A 19,474-nucleotide genomic window follows, 5' to 3' on the forward strand; every position below is an offset into this window, starting at 1 on the left:
TCCTCGGACTTTAAGGACAAAGAGCCAGTTAAAGCCCCTGGAGGGATCCACGGTTCAACCTGATATGATTTTAATGTTGTAAGAGTCGTGTGGACCCAAGAAGTGAAGGTTTTGCAAGAATCGTAGGATTTCAGCCCAAGGAAAACGACTTTTAGAGATTTGGGCCAGAAGAGATGAAGATCTGAAAAGCAAAAGAAGTGTAAAAATTCGATCAAGTCATAAACCCAGGTAAGATTTGCAGACTTTGGCAAGGAAAATTCTTCGGTGAAGAGGGTAGGTAATGAGAATAACCTGAAACCAGCGTTGGGCTCTCTGGGCCACCCATTCTTGAAGTGATGGGCGTGTGGCGGTAGCCACAGGGAAAACCGTGCATATATCACCAACATACAACCAGTCAGCATTCTGGCCAAAATCTCAAGCCAACCCCAGGCATCCTAAGGAGATAACCCCAAATAGCACATGCAAGGAAATAATGATTTCCTGAGTTTCTGGTGAGATGAATCTTCCTGTTGTCCATAGCGCAGACCTCAGGCCTACTTGAATCTCTGATGAAAAGCAGCTTTGTTTAACAGGGTGTGATTGTCTTCCTTGCTGAATGGGCATCTTCCAACCAGAGGAAGATTTAAATCCTTTTTTAAAGACCATTTTTTGGGTCTATTAAGAAGGAATCTATTTGTGCATATATGGTATTTTATGAACTTGTAACACATGAGAGATTTTGGCCTATTAAATTGACAATCTTGTAACCCCAACATAAAATGTGCAGTTGGGGGGATCGATTTAGATTCGTGGCTTGAAGTCGAAAACTTACTAAGTTCATGTACGATTCTAGAACATTTATAAGAATTTTGGGTTAATAGTGTTTTATAAGTTTATTAGCCTTAGAACTTTTAGTGTTAAAAAGGGTGGCTTTTTTGTTAGTTCAGACAATTGAATAACTTTAAAAGGAAATGAGGTATATTAAATTTATAAAAGAAGTTTTAAGATGTTTGTAAATGGGTCCATAACCCCTTAAAAGTAATTATTTAAGTTTGCTGTATGTAGGGTTGCCAGATTTAGCAAATAAAAATACAGAGCACTAGGTAAATGTGAATTTTAGATAATTCAAATTTAATTAGGCTTCCTGTATTTTATCTGGCAATCCTAGCTGGACTTATAATAAGAATAAGAACTTTTATAAGCTGAACTTTAAAGCATGACATTTTCTAAGGCAATAACCACCCTGTCGGGGCCTGGGAAAGGTTTTAGTTCTCAGCGTCAAAAATAAACTAAGCAGTAGCATGAAAGGGTCAACTAATCTGTTTTTGAATTTTTAACTTTGATAATTTGAATATTAATTTGAAAAATAAAGAAACCTCTGAATAGTGGTTTCTGCATATAGAAACTGCCCTTGAGGACTTTAAAAAATCACATGAACAGACTGAAGAGATTGACCTCATTCTGTAATTAGCACATTCATTGCATGGACTTGAACTTCAAAAAAAAAAAAAAAGGGCCTGGATTCTGGAAGGAAAATCCTGAGAGTCAAATTTAACTGAATCCAAGTAGGTGCAGATGTTTTGCTGTGAGCCTTCTGTGTTTCATCTCACTCGATACCCCCTAAGCCCTTACGATGGTCCCTCCATTTCACAGATGGGCAAACTGAGGCCTGTGCCCAAGGACACACAGCCAGCACGTGGCAGAGCTGGGATTCAAACCCAGTCAGTCTGACTCCAGACCAGCCTTCTTCCCCGCCAAACCAGGCGTACCAAAACCTAAGGAACAGCATGGGTGGGGGTGGGCAGGAGAGGAAAGAACTTCCCCTTTTTAGTGTATTCACTGATATTATTTGATTTTCTTTTTTACAAAAACATGTACTTGTTTAGTAGTTAAAAAGAAAGATAAAAGTGCTAAAAGCTTTTTATTCTTTCAAGCAAGCTAAACAATGCTCGCACAAACATGTCTTTGTGTGCAGCTGAGCCCAGGGCAGCTTCCCCCCAGCCCCAGGAGTCATTGATCACGTGGAGTGTCACAGTGACAAGGCTGTCCTGGCCGGCCCAGGGAAAGCATAAACCCTCCCTCGTCCTTCTGTTGGACTCTAGTGTTGGGAATTGGGAGTTTGAGACAGTCCCTTCCAGAAACCTGGAGCCCGGAAGGAAAAGCAGACACTGGCCTGACCCACACAGAACACTCTGAAGTGTCCTTCCTTCTGCCGCTTAGTGGCTATGGATGGCATTTCCTGCGGCATGTCCTTCCAAACTCTAGTCTGTAAGATGCTCCTGAAGAAAAGATTATATATCATTCCTTGGAGCTGTATAGTACACATTAGCACATTAAATGTCCTGGAAAGTCCTGTAATAAAGAAAGCTGCTTAACTGTGTTGCAACAAGGCGTCCTGAATTTATTGTCCACGGAACCCTTTTCTTCATGTAATTTCTTTTAATATCTTGAGCAAAGTCCACTTTGGGAAATACCGTCCCGATTGAGCAGGGACAGATCCCTTCAGCCTTGAGCGCTAGTCCTTGTCAATAAGTCCCTACCGAAGAGTCCCACGCACGTCATGTGCATGGGCAGAAATGAGGACCAGGAGTCCAGACACGTGGCCCCAAACATCCTCAGCAGCCACGGCCGTTCACCCCGGGCCCTGGCAGGACAGGAGGCAGTGGGGGCCAACACAATGGGACAGAGGACACCTGGGAGTTTGAGGAGGGCGAGATGGGGATTCCAGGGGGAATGAAAGTGCCTCAGGCTGAGTCACCCGAAGCAGCAAAAAGAAGTAGGGGCCTGTGGGAAAGCCCCGACACTGGCAGGGAATGAGCCACAAGACCCAAGCAGGTGTTCCCAGGGACTGATGCCGCTCTTTGTCTAATGAGTGAGCCCTAGCAACAACCTTGTAATGTATGCAAATAGCTCAGTCATCACGTTTCACAACCAGCTTGGGGTTTGGGGCTGGGAAGGTGTATTATTCGAGGTTGCATAATTGCGAGAGACCCCACCTTTGTATGATGGCTTCCAGCTGAGGAAGGGGCTCTGGCGTTGACCTCACACAGCATCTTCCACACAGGGCTGCGTCTGGACCTCAAGGGGGCCACTTTCTGAAGGGCAGGCTATGGTGTGTCACCACTCTGATTAGAACCCTGCAAAGGCTCTTTGTTTGACCTAAAGACCAAACTCCTTACTGTGGCCTCTACCTACCCACCTGTTCAAGATCACATTGCTCTACTCTCCTCCTCCTCCCCCACTGGCCTTCTCTCACACTGCCTGGCTTTCCGTTCCCACCTCAGGGCCTTTGCACAGCTGTTTCCTCCCCCTGCAGTGCTCTCCTTTCATCCCATCTCCAGGTCTCAGCTTAAATGCCACTCTCTCAGAGAAGCCTTGCTGGCCCCCATCAACCCATCAGGGTCTTCCCTCTTATTCTCTTTCATGGTGCCCAGGTCCTCAGTTTTGTGGCATGTATCACAATGTATTATGATCTATGAGCTTGTGTTGTCTAATGTCTGTCTCCCCTCTAGACAGCTCTGTGGGGCAGGGACCCCTACGTGTATCTGCACTGCTCGGGACAGGACTGGCACGTAGCGGCGCTCAATAAATTACTGCTGAGTTCATGATATGATGCTCTGACTGCCTCCAGAGCCCAGCTTCTCAACCACCCTGTGAGGGTGCTGAGCCAGGGGAACTCAGGCCCTGGATAACCAAGGGAAACCTCAGGCCACTGAGACAAAAGAAATAATCACCACCACCACCACACAACATCTGCCTTTCACGGAGCACCGAGTGCTGAGTTCTCAGAGAACTCCCTGAGCTCGGGAGCAGAGCATGAGCAGGCTTTTCAGTCTTGGGACTGACATTATGGGCCAGTTAATTCTGTGTTGTGGGGGCTTCCCTGTAGGGGCATGTAGGATGTTTAGGAGCATCCCTGGCCTCTACCACTAGATGCTGTAGTACCCTCCTAGTCATGACAACCAAAAATGTGTCCTGACATTGCCAAATGTCCCCAAGGGGTGGGGATCACCCCCTGTTGACAATGCTTGTGAGGGGATTAAAGCATATGCATTTCCACTTACTGGCTGTTCAACCTTGGACAAGCAGCTAAACCTCCCTGTGCCCATTTCCTTACCTTTAAAAATGGGGATAATAATAGCTCTTACATGGTAGACCTGTGAAGCTTTAGTGAGCTTATAACTAAAAGGCAGACTCAGCCCTGTGTCTGGCCCTTAGGGGTACTCAATCGGGGCGATATTGTGTCTTCAGAATAAACTGTGCCAAGAAGGTATTGCCATCCCCATGTTACAGATGAGAAAATTGAGACTTAGTAATAAAGAAGTCAGGCCCCTGCTGCTATCAAAGGCAGGAATTCAGTTCTCAGGATTCATTCCCTTTGCCAGCCGCCTCTTTATAGATACAAAAGGGCCCATTAACTCCAGCCCTCACCTGACAAATTGCAAACTCTGAGCTGGTGGTATTGCAACGAAAGGGTTAGATCCGCCAGGGTGGAAACAGGGTGAGGTGAATGAGGCACTGGCCTCAGGCGCAAAATTTAAGGGAGTGCCAAACAACTCAAAATAGTCACAATAAATAATATTTAATGCAATATTTAGATTAATCAAAATTAATGCAGAAACATCCATGATGAACAAAGTATCAAAATCTTAAATAAAGACAGGATCCAACCCTGCCCTTTCATGACCCTGCCTGGTTCACCTCACCCTAATCCTGCCCCTGGGATCTGCAGATCTGGGAAACCACTCTGGGCTGAGCTGGAGGGGAAAGCCTGTTGGTTCAAAGATGAAAAGGGGGAAAACAGTGCCCTCGTCTGGCAGATAATGAGTACTCCCCTAGGATAGCCAAGATCCACCTTTGCCCCTTAACGCAGCATCTCAGTGCTAGAACAGTCTCTTCAGGCACCACAACGCTTTTCACCCTGACCCCTTCATGAGACATCTAGGTTAAAATGTTGCAGGCAGGTCAAATGATGCATTGGAGCCCCAGCCCTTCCCATTGGCCACCGCACAGCACTGGATCTGTTGCTTTCCCCCCGCTTACCACCTGTGCAAACGTGCCCAAGGACTTGTCCTGCTTCGATGGCAGGCTCTAAAGCTGCCTGTCAGTATAAGGTTGGGTTTTCCAGGCTTCTCACAGCTGCTGACTGGTGGGCAGTGAGCAGGGACCTGGCTGCTTGCCTAAGTGCACAGTGTCTTCTTCTTCTTTAAAGGATTTGGTAGTTTCTTAGCTTCATTTATGTTTTACTCCTTATTTTGAAATTATTTCAAAAGTGTGTAAAAGTTGCAAATATAACCCCAAAACTCTTATGTACCCTTCACCCAGATTCACCAATGAACATTTAGCCACATTTGCTTTTTCATTAGTTTTCTATATTTCTGGATTTTTTTCCTGAACCGTTCAAGAGTAAATTGGAGCACTGGCCCCATGGCTTAGCGGTTAAGTGCATGCGCTCCGCTGCTGGCGGCCCGGGTTCGGATCCCGGGCGCACACCAACGCGCCACTTCTCCGGCCATGCTGAGGCCACGTCCCACGTAGAGCAACTAGAAGGATGTGCAGCTATGACATACAACTATCTACTGGGGCTTTGGGGGAAAAATAAGTAAATAAATAAAATTATTAAAAAAAAAAAGAGTAAATTGGAGACATCACGACACTTTATCCCTAAATACTTCAGCATGTTTCTGAAGGACAATTACGTTCCCTTACATAACTGCAGGACAATTATCAAAGCCAGAGATTTAGCAATCATATGATATTATTACCTAATCTATACAAATTTTACCAATTATTCTAATAATGTCCTTTACAGCATTTTTTTCTTTCTGGTCCGGGATCCAATCCAAGATTATGCGTTGCACTCAGCTGTTCTGTCCCCTTGGTCTCCTCTCCTTGAGCTACTCCTCAGCTTTTCCTTATCTTTCATATCCTTGACATTTTTGAAGTTTACAGGCCAGTTATTGGGTTGAATCGCCTTCATTTTGGGTTTGTCTGAGGTTTCCTTATGATTAGACTCAGGTGATACATTCTGGGCAGAAATACTACTTCTGAGATGTGTCTTACGGAATTTCTTAAATGAGCTTCTTTCTCCTGGTATTCACAGGGAAGCTGGGTGACTCTGAGACACAGGAATCGGATTATGATTTTAAAGTTCTTAATAACAGCAGCTAACATTTATTGAGTGCTTGCTGTTTGACACTCCTCTCTGCTTTTGTTGATCTGGGGGCTATTCTCCCCTTGGAACTATACGGTGTGGGGTGCTTACGTTGGATCACAACAATAATAAACAATAATAGCGGCTACAGTATTGAGCTGTATTAGGCCTCACATTACACATCTTCTTTACATGCACTATGTCCTTTAAGCCTCATTACCACCCAGGTAGTACTCTTATCCTCATTTTACAGATGAGGAAACCAGAGAGGGAGAGTCACTTTTCTCAGGTCTCATAGCTGGTAAGAGGCACAGCCAGGACTGTTCGACACCAGAGTGTGAGCACCTGGTCAGTCTCCTATACCATGTCTTCTCTGGCATGTAGCAATGACAAGGACCCGCCAGTATTCCAGCTTGGAACACTGAGAACAATCCACGGCCCTGACCCATCAAACTCCCAGCAAATGGTAATGTTTTCTCCCCATATTCTGAACCCTCCTGCTTACCCCACACATAAGGAGCATGAGAGCTTGGGAGACACCCCAGGTTGTGAGTAGGGGACCTCAATGGGTTGTGTGGTGTTCTCCAGGGCAGATACCCATCCTGGGTCTTCATACATTGGACAATTATTTACGAATCCACTGAAAACCACGTCAGTCCCAAAGACAGGGTGAGGAGGGCAGCTAAGAGCAGAAGGTTTCACTCCTTAATCAAACAGTGACTCATGAACGATCCTCAAGGCAGGAATCCCACTTCAGGATGGAATTTCCCTGCCATGGGCAGAGCCTGCTCCCAAGTCATCCCAGAACCAGATGTAGATGTAAGCCAGTGTCATTCATAACACACAACCTTAAGAAATCAGCCTACTAAGTGTGGAGAGAGATACAATGATGAATAAGACAGATCCTGCCCAGGAGGACTCAAAATTAGATAGTAATTGGACTTACTTTTGGTTTCAGTAAGTTTTCTGTGCCTCTGAGCTATCATTCTACATCCAATGATTTTGAATTACCAGTGGAAATCTTGGACTCAAACCTTCTTGAGCCCCATTGGCCACCATTTTCTCTGGACTATTATGACTTCTCTGACTGTGGAGTTGGGGAGGGTGACCAACCATTCCAGTTCACTGAAGACTGAGGGGGCGCTTTCAGTGTAAAGACAGGGAAAGCCCCAAGCAAATCGGGTTGAAGGTCACCCTAGTGTTGGGAACAGGGGCAGTAGGAGGGGAATGAGTTGGTGGGAGAGGAATAATAATAGCCAACACTTAATTTAAGAATTTAGTAATACTTAGAACAAATTTATAAAGTACTATCTTACCCCTATTTTGTAGAGGTGTAAACGGGGACCCAGAGAGAGTAAGCAACCTGTCAGAAGTGTACATTTGGTAAATGGCAGAGTCAGGCCGGCCAGAGAGCAAATCCTGTGTTCCCAACCACTACTCTGCACTGTCTCAGAGGTCTCATGTGTAAATGTGGTGCAAATAAAGTCTCAAAATTATATTTGAAATTAATTCTCAGATACTGGAAGCAGTCCCCTCTGGAAGCAGAAGTCGGTGGAAGTTTTGTTTCTGTGGAGACCCAATCATATCCAACAGGCTGTATTCACATGTAGCCGCAACGGTGGGGAGCTGCCCTCATTAAAATGAGGTGCATTTCTTAGGGAAAAGACTCTCAGTAGAAATTTCCTGAGCGTCCCCCAATGCCCATTCTATCATTGACAATTTGGGTGGAGTCTCCATGGCAGCCTGCAAAATGTAAGTCTTGCGCAAAGTCCTAGATGGTCATCGCTGAGCACTATGTGATACAGTGGTTAGGATCAAGGATTTAGGAAACAAGTCTCTACCCCACCAATGGCATGATCTTGGGCAAGCTACCCAACCTCTAAGCCCAGTTTCCTCTTCTGTTAAATGGTGGAAGTAATAACACCCACACTCCATGGCTGTCGTGAAGGTGAAAACAAATGGGATAATGCATGAAAAGCACAATGCCCGGTACGGAGCAGGCAATGAAGACATGTACACTAGCTACTAATTGCCATCTGCCCACCCTATGGCTTTAAATGAGAACAATCCATTTGAGAACCAACACAAAGGAGCAGACGACAGTCTATTCCCCATAACTGCCTTCTCCTAGCTTCACCTGCCCCAACCCTCTCTGCTCTGTCCCAATATCCATCCCACTTCTGACTCTTTGGCATGTTCTCAGCCACTTTGTGCTACTGGAGAGAGGACCAAACTTGATTTCTCCTGCTTCCGGCCCCACTGCGTACCCAGTAGTCCCAATCCCCAGAACCCCATCCTGGGCACCAAGACCACTCCTGAAGGGTGACCAGCCTATGATCCATCCATATAGATGTGTGACCTGGCTCCCTGCATGACCTCAGCAGCTCAGATAAGAGACAAGCTGGGAACAACTGAGGGCGCACTATCCTTTTGATAAATTAGATCAAGAAGCATCATGATTTAGATGGCATAATGTGACGCACATCTTTGAAAGTTTAAGATGTTCATGTTTAAGTGGCTATATGGTGGGGCACTTAAAGTCCCCAGGAGAGACACCAGGGACAGCTAAGTGGGAGAGGTCTTAGTATGGTGACATGGGTGATATGGATGCTGAAATGAAGCCTATGAGGCATCCAGCAAGCATCCTGGGAGAAATACGTGTTTTCTTTGTAAGAACTCTGCCCTACATTCACACACGCACATATGCACACGCACGCACACACCTGCTGGTAATCATCACGCATTGATTCCCAGCCTACACTCTGGGTCTTCGTAATCTTTTTTCCACCACTGACCTTTGACTATTCAAAGACAGTTTTCAGCCCCTCTAAGGACTTGGTGAGCCCAGTATGTTTGGTGTATGAACGGTGATGCTGCTAATAGCCAACATTATGCACACTTCCTCTGTGCCAGGTGCAGTGCTAACCTTGAAACACATTGTTCAGCCTGATCTTCTCTGCAGCCCTCTGAGGTTGGTGCCATCATCAGTTCTTCATCATCTCATATTTATAGATGGAGAAACTCAGCTTTATAAAGACAGATAGCTAATAAGTGGCAGAGCTGGACTTTATGAAGCCAGAGCCCACCATCTTCCTCTGAGATGTGTTCAAGTGACTCAAACACTTGGACCTTGTGTTTCCTCATCTGTACTGTGGCCATCTGTGGTTTTTTGCCAGCTCAGCAGCCATTAGTCCTAATTCAGTACCCACATCCCCAGTTTCCTTGGGGTTGCTATATCTCCCGTCACCTCAATCCTTGTGGTTCAGGTGAGCTAGGAAAGGACGTCTTAAACAAGACATAAAAAGCACTAAACATAACGGATTATTTGACTAAGTTAAAATTAATGTTTGTTTATCCAAAAACACTAAAGAAAATGAAAAGATAAGCCCCAAACTTGGAGAAGATATTTGCAACACATTTAACTACAAACCATTAAGAAACAGACAATTAGAAAAACGGGGAGGGGCCAGCCTGGCGGCATCGTGGTTAAGTCCATGCTCTCTGCTTTGGCAGCCTGGGGTTCGCAGGTTCGGATCCAAGGTGCGGACCGACGCACTGCTCATCAAGCCATGCTGAGGCAGCATCCCACATAGAAGAACTAGGAGGACCTACAACTAGGATATACAACTATGTACTGGGGCTTTGGGAGAAAAAAGGAAAAAAAAAGAGAAAGATGGGCAACAGATGTTAGCTCAAGGCCAATCATCCTCCAAAAAAAAAAAAAGGAAAAGAAAAGAAAAATGGGGAAATGACATGAACAGGTATTTCACAGACAAGGACACATGAATGACAAATAAATATATGAAAAATTGCTCGGCCGGCCCTGTGGCTTGGTGGTTAAGTGCGCGCGCTGCGATGCTGGCAGCCCGGGTTCGGATCCCGGGTGCGCATTGAGGCACCACTTCTCTGTCCATCCTGGGGCCGAGTCCCACATACAGCAACTAGAAGGGTGTGCAGCTATGACATACAACTACCTACTGGGGCTTTGGGGGCAAAAAATAAAATAAATAAAATCTTTAAAAAAAAAAAAATTGCTCAAGCCCATTAATCATGGGCGTGAAGATTAAGATCACATGAGACACCTTTCTGCACTCACTGGATTAGAAAAAGTCTGATTGTGCCAAGCGTTGGCAAGATCCCAAAGATTCTCCTCTATTGTCTTCTAAAAGTTTAAAGCTTTGCCTTTTCTATTAAAGTCTTCAATTTATCTTGAATTAATATGTAGGGAGGAGTAAGAGAGTCATTAAATTTCATAGTTTTCTATATGAATAATCAGATGTCCTAACACTGTTTACTGTATTGTCCCCCTTTTCCCCAGTGATCTGAAATGTCACCTTTGTCATAAACCAAGTTTCCCTGTGTGGTGGGTTTGTTTCTGTGATTTCTATTCTGCTTCATTAGTGTTTCTATCTATCCCTACATGAATACATACTGTCCTAATCACTGTACTTTTATAATAAGTCTTGACGTCTACTTTTTCTTCTTCATTGGGTGTATTTTGACCTTTCCTGGACCTTTGCTCTCTTCCATATGAATCTCAGAATCAGCTCATCATCTTCCTCGAAAAGCCCCATTGAGATTTCGATGGGAATTGTTTCTGATTCTGAAGGAAGCATTTCTAACTTTTCATTATTGAGGATGATAGTTGCTGTAGGTTTTTGGTAGATGCCTTTTAACTTGTTAAAGAAGTTCTTGTCTTATTTCCTATAAGTTACTACCATGAGGGACTGTTGAATTTTAAAATTTTGCAACTATTGAGACGATCTTACAGTCCTCCTTTGATATGATGATGTGGTTAACTACTGGAATATAATTCCTAATGTTAAACTATCCTTGCATTCCTGGGATAAACCTAACTGGGTTATGATGTATCATCCTTTTTATATGTTGCTGGACTCGATTTACTAATATTTTATTTAGGATTTTTGCTTCTATGTTTTTGAGTGATTTATGAGTAATATTGGTCTGATCTTGTTTTGGTATTGAATTTAGACTGGCATCACAGAGTCAGGTGGGATGTATTCTCTCTCTATTTTCCGGAATAGCTTATGAGAGAGCAGAATGATCTATTCCTTGAAAGTTTAGACTTGCTTCTAGGACCATCTGGGCTTAATGCTGTCCTCTAGATTAAAGATTTCATTAATCTCTTTAATAATTACAAGACTCATGTTTTTATAGCTTAGAACTGACATATTTTGCTGATGAATTGAACTTTTTATCATTATGTAGTGATCCTCACCATCCTTAATAATGTTTTTTGTTAGTCTATATTATCTAATATTAATATAGCCACTAGCTTTCTTTTGGATAGTACATGTCAGGTCTATCATTTTCCACACTTTTACTTTCAGCTTTTCCAAATTCCTATGTTTTAGGAGTGCCTCTTTATTTTATTTACTTTTTTTTGTGAGGAAGATCATCCCTGTGCTAACATCTGCCAATCTTCCTCTTTTTTTTTGCTGAGGAAGACTGGCCCTGGGCTAACATTCCTCCACTTTATATGGGACGCCACCACAGCACACTTGCCAAGCAGTGCGTCGGTGCGCGCCCAGGATCCGAACTGGTGAACCCCAGGCCGCCACAGCGGAGTACGCACACTTAACCACTTGCGCCACTGGGCTGGCCCAGGAGTGCCTTTTTAAACAGTGCGCCTTAGATTTTTTAACATCTGATTTGACAATTTCTGACTTTTAACTGATGGGTTGAGTTAATTTACATTTACTGTGATTATTAGTAAATCTGGACTTATTTTTACTTTTTTTTTTTTTGGAGGGGGAGGAGTCTCACTATTTTCTACACCTCTTTTGGGTTGACTGGTGTTTATTTTTTTTATTAGCTTATGTCATTTTCCCCCTTCTACTGGTTTGAAAGATACATATCTTATTTGTATTATTTTAGTGAACACCATTGACATTTTACCACACATATTTAACAAAGGCCAAAGTTAACATAGTTAAGATCTTAATTCCTTTCCCACACAAATGCAAAGGCATTAGAACACTTTAATTCCAATCATTTCCTTCCTAATTTATTGTTGCCCAATATTTTAGTTCTGACCTTGTTTTAAACCTGCATATTATATATTATTGTTGTCATTATTGTTTTGTACTGACAATTTTGTCTAGATTCACTATATTTACCAATTTCTCCACTCACGATTACTTCTTTCATTTTGGTTCATCTTAACTGGGTCATTTTTCTTCTTTCTGAAGTATTTCTTAGAAGTTCAGTTAGTCAAGTCTTCCAATTGTAAATTCACTTCGTTTTTATCTGTATTTCACCCTCATTCTTGAAATACTGAGCATCCAATTCTCAGGTCTTTGAAGATATTATTCTACTATCTTTTAGCTTCCGATGTTGCCACTGAGAAATCTGCTGCCAATCTAATTCCTTCTTTTGTGAGTAATCTGTCTTTTTTATCTCTAGCTGCTTTTAAGATCTTTTCTTTGTTCTTAGTGTTCTGCAGTTTCACTACAATGTTTCTGGGTCTGGATTTCCTATGATTTATCCTGACTTAGATAGGTTATGCTTCCTGCATCTGTGGATTCATGTCTTGTTTCTGCTCTGGAAATTCTTAGCCATTACTGCTTCAAATACAGCCTCTCCTTTCTTCTCACTTTCTTTGATGCTGATTAAATGGATTTTAGATCTTCTGAGTCTATCCTGAATATTTCATAATATCTTTGTTTTCATATTTTTCACGTCACATCACTCTGTGCTGCATTCTGAGTAATTTCTTCAGATATGTCTTCCAAATCACCATATTTGGTTAATCACGATCTATGAGAATCCTGTGCGCTTTCTTACAGAGAACATCCTTGTTTGTTTATGCTTAGAGTGAAGGACTGCCACCCATCTGAGACTGCTCTAGCCATCTGAGGGTCCAGATAAATATGGGACTCTCAGGTTCAGCTCCTCTCCTGACTTAGAACTGGCTAAGATTTAATCTCCTAATACTGTTTATGGCTCTGATATACACATTTGGTCTTGGGAAAACACTGCTTCTCACATTTATTTGCTGCTCACTGCCTCCTACTCTTATTTTGAGACACTTCTAGCCAAGCAACATATGACAGTCTATTTTATCTGGGATAGAGGTGTTTTGAGAAGAAGGGTGCCTCAGAATATCTGGTCTGCCATATGCTGAGATGCAATTTGAATTTTAAAAGCCTAAAGGTGGGACTGTTAAATATCACCATGTTTTTGACATATTCTAAATTATTGAAACAATTTTGGCCCCTGATTTTCTTCCCAGCTTTGTTCTATTTAATATTTGATGACAAGTCTGGATTTATGTTTATCTAAATTCTCTTTTTAAATGTCAAGGACAGAGAACTGGAGCGTTTTCCATTAGAAAATTGCTTTCAGTCTGATATTGTCAGATTAAAGAATGTTGGGTCACTGTTGGTTAATCTTCTATGATTCCATTTAGCTGTGATGTTATGAAGCCTAGGTTGCTTCATCTTGACTATAAAAAGATAATAAAATGTTTATCCAAAACCTACTGCAGTCAAGGTTCTGTACACAATTCCTACAACAGTCTCCAGATCAACCTATGCCAGTAACAGTGAAAAATCATTCCTTTGGTGTGATTATGCATGTGAACTCATACGAGTTCTTGGTACTCACCTTGTTTGTTTTAGAGTAATCATCAAGTGCAGAATTTTGCCAGAAATCAACACCATATCTCTCCATCTCTAGATTCGTGTATCAGTCTTTCTCTCTGCTTGAGATGGGACCCTCACTCTAATTTGAGTCTTCTGGCATGCCTTCTTGAAGATCGCTGAATATGTTTCTGTGATCATATCTAAACATCCTTTTGGTATCCTGGACAATAACTGCTTTTGATCTGGTAACTTGAACTAATTTTTTAAATTGTTGGGTGTTCTTTCCCCATCTTTCCTTCTGTGTCCGGCATTTTTGCCATAAGCGTCTTTGCCACAAACATTTCCCCACACTACTAATTGGCCATAAGGCAGTTAGAAAATATAACTGGTTGACAGTTTTGGTTTCATTTGTTACAAATAGTTTTCGTAATGAAACATGAAAAGTGAATAACAGAATTAAAAAGACTTGACTGTGAAAAATGAAAATACAAAATATTTGAATACAAATATTTCAGTTTTTAAATGTGTATAGATTCATGGCAATAACGCACCAAAAAAATGGCTTTATTTTGTGGATTGTTACCTAAGCACTTTGTCTTCTAAGTCTTTTGTACATAGTGTTACACTTTTTTTTTTTTTGCTCGTTGATTCATCTCTTCATTCAGCATCACACTCTTTTCTTTTCTTCACTAAAATAGCTTCCTTCATTAAGAGAGGTGTCAGTTTCCTCCAAATACTAGGATGCATATTTGTAACAAAATGAAAACCATAGGCACCAAATGAAAACCATTTGTAACCAAATGAAACCATAATGAATGAAACCAAAACCTGTTAATCGGTCGTTTTATTTTGGTCGTTTTATTTTTGCAGGGAAGGAGTTCGGCTGAGCTAACATCTGTTGCCAATCTTCCTCCTTTCATTTTTTTCCTCTCCAAAGCCCCAGTGCATGGTTGTAGATCCTAGTTCTAAGTTGTTCTAATTCTTCTATGTGAGCCACTGCCACAGCATGGCAACTGACAGACAGGTGGTGTGGTTCCATGACCAGGAAACGAACCTGGGCTGCCAAAGTGGTGAGCGCTGAACTTTAACCACTAGGCCATCATGGCTGATTCCAGTTATTTTATTTTTTATGGCAAAATTGCCTTTATGGCCAATTGTGCATGAAACTGCTTGCAGCAAAACAGCTTGTGGCAAAGATTCTTATGGTGAAAATACCTAGAACCCTCTTCTTTCTATCCTGGGCTTGTTTTCTCTCTTTGTGAGGTTGTAACCTGACCAAATGGAAGCTCTTTCTCTGTGACAAAGAAGAAGTAAAATAGGAAACTGGTGGTTTGCTTTCCCTCTGCCATTTGCTACCATTACACATGCTCAGTTCCTTTTCTATTCATCTTCTTGATCCAAACCTGAATTTAAATTAACTGTTTTCTGTCTTTAGTATTTCAGTCACAACCATTCTGAGTATCAGTCTCCCTTGACTCTTGTTAAAGGGTCAGGTTAATCTTTTGGAAATTTTCTGTCATCTTACAACCTATATACACGTGCTCGAAAATCTGGGCCAAGCAGAGCGCTACTTGTGCAGTCACACTGCTCTCTCAAAGTCTTCCCTTCCCTTCCCATCCAGGATCTTCTCTGGTCTAGTGTCGTGCTCAGTTGGCATTTTCAACAGATGAATCAATACAGTAAGAACTGTAGTTCTAGAAGCTTCTGATTATTGAGTCCTGCTTTTCCATGATCATATGCTACATTTTGACACATGTTGACTTATTGTCTCTCGCATTGATGTTCTTTTTTCTTTGTTTTTTAGAGAGGCATTCCGGTAAACACTCACTTGAGAACTTCATGTCAGAAATGGAGAGCTTAGTCAGACTCCCAGGCTTTATTTTCTTATTTATTTATTTTTTTGAGGATGACTGGCCGTGCGCTAACATCTGTTGCCAATCTTCCTCTTTTTTTTTTTCTCCCCAAAGCCCCAGTACATAGTTGTATATCATAGTTGTAGAGTTGTAGCTCTTCTATGTGGGATGCTGCCTCAGCATGGCTTGATGTGCAGTGAGTAGGTCCGCGCCCAGGATCCGAATCGGCAAACCCTGAGCCACCGAAGCAGAGTGTGCGAACTTAACCAGTACACCACCGGGCCCGCCCCATGATGTTCTTTTTTTCAAGTGTATATAACTCATTGTGTAATTTAGACTGTAATCCTTGAAGGAAGGAGTTAAAATGTATCTTACATATCTTCCACAGCTTGGGTCCTATGCATAAACAGATGCTCATATTTATTTAATTCACAAATAAACATAAGCAATATTTTGAATTTTTTAGAAAGAAGATGCTTTTTTTGCCTAAAAATGTTACTATTTCATAGATTTCTAGACACAAGCTCTTTTAAGGTGAGACTTTGCCATATCATTCATATTTAATTTCATTACTAGTTATGGCAGCAGGCATCTTAGTGGTTAGAACATAGATTTTGTGTTCAGCCATACACAACTTGGTTTGGATTCTGGCAGTGTCACTTACTAGCCGTGTGACCTTGGGTAGGTTATTTAACCTCTCTGAACCTCAATTTCCTCATCTGTAAAATGGGCTATTAATAGTACCCACCTCATAGAGTTGTTGGGAGGATTCAGTGAGATACTGCTTGTAAAGCACTGAGGCACACAGGAAAAGCCCAACACATGGCAGCTAGTTAATATTTGCCTGCTCTGTGCCACTCATCCTGCTGGTTCCTGGGGAGGTGGAGGTGGAAAAGGAGTTCACAACTCAGTGGAGTCAAGAGTCACTGACATGAGTAAATATATCATGGACAATGTGCTACACAGGTATGGATGATGGAAGAATGAATTTTGCATAGGTAATTGGGGAAGGTGGTGACATCTGAACTACATATTGGGCAGGGGGCTCAGTGGTTGGCTCAGAGTTGCCATGTAGCGAATTCTTAGAGAACGGATTGTGCAAATGGCTCATAGGCCCAGGGATGCTGCCCAGCTGGCATCTGTGTACACATGGTATCTTGTGTTTTTCATTTTTCTCCTACATACATTTTCATGTGCTGACATAGCCTTTGTACTTGTTACTCATGATTCCATCATAGTTTGTGTGTGGTCCCTGATTGAATAGTTTTTAATATTTTCTTATTATTAATAGAATTAAGTTCTTGAGGTCAAGCAGTGTTCACCCAGAGAGTACCTAGTGTGTAGTACGTTCTCAGTAATGTTTGATGAATGAATGAATGAACTCCTCTGACTGCTGGCCCCACCACTGGCTATGGGATCTTGAGTGAGTCAGTTAACCCCTCTGTACTTCAGTGCTCCCGTCTGTAAAGTGGGTTAGCACATCTCACAGGGTGATTGTGAGGACTAAGTGAGGTGATGCCCAGTGTCCAGTAGGTAATAAGTGTGCACTAAACTTTGGCAACCATTGCCACCACTCAGCTCTGACTAGTATACTGCTGAGTCCAGGAGATGTCCACAGACTGCGGGGCAGGGTGAAGCCTGGGGCCCTTTGCTGCAGCTCCTAGCAGAGGAGAGGTTTTAGAAGACTTTCCTCATGCTGGAGGGACCTGTCAGGTAATAAGGAGTTTCTGTTTGGGAGGACTGAGGGTGCCATTAGGAATGTGGGTGGCTCCTAGGACTGCTCCCTGGTCCCCCCCCATTCCTCAGTGACAGCACTCAGGGGCATCGCTGACTCAGGGAGGGACTGCAGGTGAGTCCCTCATCCCTCCTTCCTCCTTGGCTTCACTGTGAAATGGGAGCTAAATAAGGCTTCTCTCCTGTCAGTCACCAAGTGGAGAAGAGTCACAGAGATCGTGACTCCCATCTAGGGCTCAACTTTATATATCCAAGTACAAAACTCCAGGTAAAAAAAATCTCTCCATTTAGAAACTCCAGACCCTAGGAAGCCCCTAGGGCCACAGGCTATGAGTTAAAAGAAAAGATGAATGACCTGTTTTTAAGGTTTTGGAGAGGGACAATTTTTTAATTTAAAAGACAGTTGTTGGGCCGGCCCTGTGGCTTGGTGGTTAAGTGCGCGCGCTGCAATGCTGGCGGCCCGGGTTCGGATCCCGGGTGCGCATTGAGGCACCACTTCTCCGTCCATCCTGAGGCCGAGTCCCACATGCCGCAACTAGAAGGATGTGCAGCTATGACATACAACTATCTGCTGGGGCTTTGGGGGGAAAAAATAAAATAAATAAAATCTTTAAAAAAAAAAAAAAAAAAAAAAAAGACAGTTGTTTTCAAATACACCAGGTAAAGTTTATTGATGTCTTCCTGGGTGGGGCCTTCCAGGAAGTCATTCATACATCTCATTCATTTACTTATTTATTCACTCCTACGACATCTGCTTGGTGAATGCTCCCTGAGCCTAAAATGGCTAATAAGTGGCATGTGGGGATTAAAAGGCAGGTCAGTCTTATTCCTTGTGGCCTCTCCTGGCCTGCTCTGGGGGTGTTGGAGGACAACTAGCTCGGAAAGGTTCAAATTTGGCAGTGAGGAGAGATAAGGCCAGAAAGATAGAACTGGGCATGTGCCCTTTGATAAGTAAATTGTCTCTGAAGCCCTGAGAACAATTCCATGAAGCAAGTTAAATGCAGCTCTTGAAGTCTGATTGATGAGGTGGCCAACATCTTAGAGGAAGATGCTCTAGCCCAAGCCAGGGAGATTGTCCCAAACTCAGGATGGATTCCAGCAGCCCTGACAGAGGCAGATTTTACAGAGATGCCCCTCAGAGATGCCCCTCTGCCACATCTTTGGGGCTTCTTGTCCCATTCTTAAAACCCAGGACCTGTCCAATTCAGCCAGGTTCTGCCAGCCTGGAGGGCTTGGTGGGCTGGAGGCTGCCTTTGTGGTGGATTTAAACGGCCAAGAGAGTCCTGCTGGGCACATCCCATCTAGGTCTGGAACAAGAGGCAGACAAGCAAGCTACAGACTCACGCAGCAGAAAGACACCTCCCACCACCACCACCACCACACACACACACACACACACACACACACACACACAGTGCTTGAAGCCGGGTATCTGAGGGGTGCTATAGATATTAAACCAATGTGCTGTTTCTCTTGTTTAACTTGAGGGGTGACTCAGGGGTCTCAAGGATTTGTGAGCTTGTTTTGCAGGAGAAAGAGAATGACTTCGGGCAGGTTGCCATCACTGGATGGCCGATGGCCGATCACCAACAGATGGCCGGCCCTCAGCAGCTGTTGAAGCCCAGAAGTCAGATTGCCCAGAGGCTTATCAGGAGCGACGCCTTTGTTTCCCAGAAGCCCCTCCTGCCAAGTCCCTTAGCTTATAAACCTCCCCTGATTTCTGTTCTACAAGAGGTGGATTTCAGCAAACTCAGGCTCCCACCTACTCATTTTGGCCAACTCAAATAAACCTTTCTCATCTCCAAGCACCAATATCTCAGTTTTTGGCTTGCTGGGCATCAGGCACACGAACTTGAGATTAAGAGGTTTGGTATCATGCTCAGCACATAGTAAGTGTTCAGTAAATATTTGTTAAATGAATGAATAAGCACTTTGATGGAAGAAGCCCACAGTGGACGGTGGGCCCAAAGGAGACTTAAGGAAGGCTTCCTGGAGGAAGTGACATTTAAATTGAGGCACAGATAAGAGGACGTGATACCCGCTCAACACAAGGTTGACATAAAGGAAGCCATATTGTAGAAAAGAAACCCTATTGTAACTTTGAATGACCTCTGATTAACTAGCCCAGACATGCTCTGTGGATTTTA

The sequence above is a fragment of the Ceratotherium simum genome, chromosome 5 (assembly GCF_057802395.1).
Source record: "Ceratotherium simum simum isolate JZ-2026a chromosome 5, ASM5780239v1, whole genome shotgun sequence".
In the NCBI taxonomy this organism is placed as follows: domain Eukaryota; kingdom Metazoa; phylum Chordata; class Mammalia; order Perissodactyla; family Rhinocerotidae; genus Ceratotherium; species Ceratotherium simum.